This window comes from Vulpes lagopus, chromosome 4 (assembly GCF_018345385.1).
Source record: "Vulpes lagopus strain Blue_001 chromosome 4, ASM1834538v1, whole genome shotgun sequence".
Lineage (NCBI taxonomy): Eukaryota > Metazoa > Chordata > Mammalia > Carnivora > Canidae > Vulpes > Vulpes lagopus.
This window is the reverse complement of record NC_054827.1, coordinates 42,859,031-42,865,006: the sequence shown is the minus strand read 5'-3', so window position 1 is coordinate 42,865,006 and position 5,976 is coordinate 42,859,031. Positions and strand designations below refer to the sequence as shown.

The 5,976-nt window shown below is 50.4% G+C and overlaps 1 pseudogene; it reads right to left on the bottom strand.

The window, feature by feature from the left end:
- Nucleotides 1–1,140: 1,140 nt before the first annotated feature.
- LOC121489763 lies at nt 1,141–1,979 on the bottom strand (annotated as a pseudogene).
- Nucleotides 1,980–5,976: the final 3,997 nt, after the last annotated feature.

The window sequence follows — 5,976 nt, the reverse complement described above, 5'->3', positions numbered from 1 at the left end:
CGAGAGCCCCTCCCTGGCCAGGGGTCTCTGGGGATGATGGGGGAGGCAGCCTCCCTCCCTGCAAGTGGGGTGACTTTCCTTGCTGGCTGCAGAGCTGGGGCAGGAGGGGGCTGGCTGCCGTTGCAGGGCAGGTCTGACTGTATTTTCTGTAGAAATTGAGCCTGTGTTGCCCCCTGTCCTTAATCTCCCAGCAACTCTTTGTGTGGGAGGTGGGTGTAGGGGAGCGGAAAACCCTTCCTAGGCGCTTTCTTTGAGTTTCTCTTTAAAGAGCTTGGTTCTCCTGGACTCCTTGGTGTTCACCTGTGGCAGGTTTAACTCCCAGAGGGATGTGCGTGTGCATGTGTGTGTGTGTGTGTGTGTGTGTGTGTGTGTGTGTGTCTGCTCCAGGGTGCAGGTCTGTGCACGCTGCTGCACCTGGCTAGGAGCTGGAGGTCAGTGAGGCCAGAGGTGGAGAGGGTGCTGTTGGGAGCGGCTGGCCAGGCATCTCTGTGTTTCAGGTGAGGACACTGTTCTGGAGACATGACCTGGGTCCCACTCGCTTGTGGCAGGCCAGGCTCTCCTGAGTCTCAGGCCGTGGGAGGGGCCCCATCTCTGCAGGTATCAACTGAGCCTCCAGGCATGTAGAGGTGTGACTCCTCAGGCAGCTGCAGGCAGAGAAAACTTGTTAAGAATTCACCTTCCTGGGTCCCATCTCCAGAGGCTCTGATTCAGTAGGCTCGGGATGGGGCCCAGCAATCTGTATTTTTAATTGGCACTTGCTGTGTACAGAGCTGTGTTCCTCCCAAATTCGTATGTTGGAGCCCTTGGAACCCCCCGTGTTGTGACTATTTGGAGATAGGGCATATACAGAAGCAATTAAGGGTGAGGGAGGTTAAAAAGGTGGTGATTTGATCTGATACGATTGGTGGCCTTCTAAGAAGAGACAGGAGCTCTCCGGCTCTCCATCCACCACGTGAGGACACAGCAAGGAGGTAGCTGTCTATAAACCAGGAGGTGGAAAGCTCTCCCCAGAAACCAAATTAGCCACCACCTTGATCCTGCACTTCCAGGCTCCAAAACAATGGGAAAACCAATTTCTGATTTTGTAAAAGTTGGCTTTAATTCATGTTTATACATTTCTCTTATGTATCTCTTATAAAACTACGTGGTGGCCACAGATGGAGCCTGGATCCTCTGCCTGGAGACTCTGGCGTGGGTCTTCACAAGTTGTCGGTGAGTTCTTGATAGGGAGCAGAACATAGGCAGTCTCTTTCCAGAGATGTCTCCAGAGGTGAGATAGCTGTGGGTCATGGGAATGGCATTGAGGAGGCCTTGGCTAAGTCACCCAATGCACCGGTACAGTTCCTGGGCTAGGGGCAGCAGTCTTTAGTACCCACCAGCATCAGTAGCTTCTCGGGCATAGGGGCTGAGACAACGCCAGGGCTTTGGGGTCAGGGGTGAGACGTACCAGCTCAGAGCCCCAGTGGTCACCTGGCACAGAATGGTGTGGGGCTTGCTGGTCTTGTTCCCCCAGTAGCCTCTCCATGCAGGATGGTGCAAAGTGTGGCCAGAATGGCCCCACAGATGGCAGCAGCCACCTCCTTGGAGCACTGAACACCCAGACCAATGTGTCCATTATTGTCTCTGACAGCAGTGAATGCCTTGAACCTGGTCCGCTGGCCGGCACAGGGCTGCTTTTTCACCAGCACAGTCTTCAAAACCTCACCCTTGAGGGATGTCCCCAGGAAAGAATCAAGGACCTCAGATTCCCTGATGGGCAGGGAGAAGAGCTGGAGCTCCTCCAGGGACTTGGTCTTCATGTCCCTGACCAGGCGGCCCAGCTTGGTGAGGGGAGCCCCTCCTTATCCTCAGTCTTACCTTCACAAGCTCTATGGCTTCGGCCATGACCATGGCCATGACCCTGCGTGCTGCTGCCAAAGCCTCCCATTCCAGGGCCTGGGCCCTCCAGGCCCTCCCGCAGCACCAGCATCATCTGCCATTTGCTGTTTTCTCAGAGAAGCAGCCAATTTCTGACATTTAAGCCACCTAGCTCATGTTTTTTTATTATTTATTTATTTATTTATTTATTTATTTATTTATTTATTTATTTATTTATTTTTGTGGCAGCCACATTTTTATGGGAGACAGATTCCACACTACAAGTGATTCTGATTCAGGGTCACTTCATAGACAAGGAGACAGAGACCTCAGAGCTGGGTGTGTTGTCAGTCAATATTCCAACCTGGGTCTGTTGGCTTCGGAAGCCACTGAGTCACTCAGCCCTTTGTTGAACCAGCACCTGATCTGCCTTTAGAACTAGAGGTTCCTGCAAGCACGCAGGTAAGGGACATACCTGTGCCCACAGGTGCCGAGGGCTGTGTGGGTGCTTGGCACATACTCTGCTCATGCAAATCTCATGCTATTCTTTACAGTGGCCTCATGCAGTCAGTCCTGTTATCTTTGTTCAACAGATATGCACTTTAGAGTCAGAGAAGGAAAAGTGGTCCTGCTAGAGAATGGCAGAGTTGGGAGGATTCGGACCCAAGACAGTCTTACCCTTTTCATCACGTCAGGAGTCTCCATCATGGCTCTTCCCCCGTGGTGTTGCGGTGGGAGCCCGGGGCACGTGCCAGCACACAGCTGCATGTCTTCTCCGAAACTCTGAGGCTCACTGGGAGGTGACATCCCTGAATTTACTGGACCCTTTCAATGCATCTCCCTCCTCATTTCCTTCTGGCTCTGCAGACTAGAAAGTAGCGTCTTCCCAGGGCCTTGGGCTTGGTCATATTTTACCAAGGCTGGATCTTCCTCTATGCTTGTTAGATTGTTCTTTTACCTTAAGATGGAGAGCCCATTCCGGGAAGGTACATATATTTTTTTCCAATTGATTTCTTGTCAAGACTAACAAGATCAATCAAATCATATGGCCAATAAAACTGATTTAGCACTCATAAAGCCTCATGACATCTCATATGTGCGGAGGATGAATGACGTGGAGGCGAAGCTGCTCTGCACCTCTTCCCTCCTGGTCAAAGGAGGGTGTCATATCCACACGCTCACCTTCCGGGGCTCCCTTTCCACCCAGCAAGGGAGGGCCCGGGGTGGGGATGTCCTCAATATGCTGGTGGGAAGCAAAGCTCCCAAGAGGGCGGCGGGACAGATTTTATCCATGAACTAGCAGGAGGATGGTGCCATTAGAGAGGGAATATCTATCTGAACCCTTCAGGAGAAAACGTAATTGGGAAGATCAATACTTTCCATTTCCACCTTGTATTGGGGTGTTCTATTGCTTACTCCCACCCATGGTCTCATAAAGAGCAGTGCTTGCAGAGCCATGATTGAGCCATGTGACCTTGTCCTCCTTGGTCATGGTTGCTTGGCCAAGGCTGAGCACCAGGTCTAGGAGAGGTCCAAAGAATCTTCCCTTTGGAATCTGAAAGTGGGCACTTAGAGCCTGAGTGGGGGGTAGAGGGAGAGAGAAGAAGCCAACACTTGTAGGGTAGCTCATCTTGTCAGTGGTGAGGCAGGAAGCTGCAAGTTCATGGAACCCTTTCCCGGGGGTCTCTGGAGGTGACCCCGGACCTATTTCTTCAGCTTTTCCTGGGATTCCTGAAGCCTAGTACTCTATAATAAATCCTCCTTTTCTGGAGATAGCTGTGTGGATTTATATTTCAGACCACTAAAAATACCTCGATTAAAACACATCTTCGGGGAATAATCTGCCCTACCTCATACAGATCTTAGAGCGGAGAAATTTTACTTATGGCCAACTTCAGAGATCATGTGATTCTGGGGCTGCTGATTTGTAACCTGCAGGATTGTTTCTCGTGGGTTGCACTAACATTTTTGGGGAATATTTTTAGATGCTCGTATGGGCTCTCCTGTTTACCCCAGGTCCCGCCATTCCCTTTTGTTTTATACTTTACTTCTTTACTCCTTTCCAGCCCCTGAAGACATTCAGCCAGTGACTCCTAAGAGAGCCCAACACTTGAACTTCCCAGAGAGGTAAAGTGACTTTCCCAAGGCCACACGTTAGGCATTACCATGCCTGGAGCCAGGATCGAGTTTTTCTGACTTCCACGAAAAGTGAAAATGGAATCGTAGCTGTGATGTTTAATCCCCGCCCCCAATTTTATTAAGATGAAATTGACATTTAAGATTGTGCAAATTTATGGTGCACAATGTGATGATTTGATACGTGTATATGTTGTGAGATGACATTGTCAATAAGGTGAATTTTATGTGCCAACCTGACTTGGTCAAAGGATGCCCAGATAGCTGATAAAATGTAATCTCTGGGTGCGTCTGTGAGGGCATTTCCAGAAGACATTAGCATTGGGTTCAGTAGACTGAGTTAAGAGATCTGTCCTCACCGATGTGTGATCCACTGAGGGACCAAATGGGGCAAAGTGGCAAAGGAAGAGCAAATTCTCTCTCTGTTCTTGAGCTGGGGTATCCATCTTCTTCTGCCCTTGGACATGGAAACTCTTGGATCTTGGGTCTTCAGACTCAGACTGATTCATACCCACCACTGGTTTTCCTGGTTCTTGGCTTGCAGGTGGCAGATGGTGGGACTTCTCAGCTTCCCTGTCTGTGTGAACCAATTCCTAGAATGCATCTCCCCTCTTCTCTCTCTCTGTCTCTGTCTCTCTCCCTCCCTCTGTCTCTGTCTCTCTCCTATTGGTTCTGTTCTTCTGGAGAAGCCTGACTACTAACTAGCCCCATGAAGGAATCCATTGTGTGTTTCTGAGTCCCTTGTACATGCCCTGGTGTTCATCACTGGATGATTTGGGACCAGGTGGTCTTCCTCTTGCTATTCCCTCTTAGACAGTACCTGAGTCTTGCAAGGCAGAGAGCTGTCCATTTCCCCTGCCTCAAGTAGCTGGCTCATAAATTATGGAAACCCCAAGTGGATCTCCAAATTTCATGGTGGTTTTCTGGTGTCTGAGATGTTTTCCCAATGCCACCCTGCTGTGGGAAGTACTGCAATTCTGGTTTTAGTGCTTTGGGGCCAATGGGAAGACTTGTTTCTGACACGGATTGAGAAGAGGGGCAGCTAAAGGTTTACCAGAGGGGCCTTTATGCTCGCAGGCTTTAGGAGAACTGAGTCCCTCCTGGCATCCCTGGGTGGGTACCTGCCTTCCACCAGGGGCCTTAAATCAAAGCCTATGTTCACAGACATTGACAGCTGGAGTGCACAAAGCACCCTGGAAAGCATACCCAGCACCTGGCTCCTGCACTTTGTTGGATTCCACCTTCTGGGTCTCAGCTCCCCAATCTGTGAGGAGACTGGCTTCCTGTGCCTATGGGCCATGCCTCCCTATCAACAGTCACTCTCTGTGTGCCCAGCTTATGTTGAATCTTCAGCTGTTCCCAGGAGCAGGCATTCTGGGGGTGAGGAATCGTGTCCCCCTGTCGTCTGGTCGTCTGCCCTTGATCAATGGCTGGGGGCTCCTAGTGGGAGCCATGTGAGTCAATGATCAATGGCAGCAACTTGTCCACAGAAGGCCAGGTCCAGACAATGTGTTGTGGACGTTTCTCAGGAGGCACGTGGCTCCACCAGCAGCCAGTGTTTGGTTAAGCCCAAGCGTGCGTAGTTTCATTCCGCTTTGTGCCCAGAGCTCCGGCAAAGATTGGAGGTGGTCAAGAGGAAAAGCATTCCACACCCAGGACTGTGCTTACAGAATCACAAATGTGTGTAAGTGGGAGAAATCTCAGAAACTCAAAAGCTGTCCACACCGTGACAAATGAAAGCAATACACACAGGCAAGTGATTTGGATTGATAAATTGCCCTTATGAGTTTTCGAGGACCAACAGCAGCAAATTATATATTGCCACAATTCCCAAGCAACCCCTGTAACAAATAAGCTGTTTTTCTGTGGCATCAACGAAGTAGTAACTGTGTGATCTCCATCCCAGGCCCAGGTATGTGTCCCCAGCCAGCACCTTGCAGGCAGCACCTGCTTCCCAGGGAGCATCTTCAGGTGTTGACATGC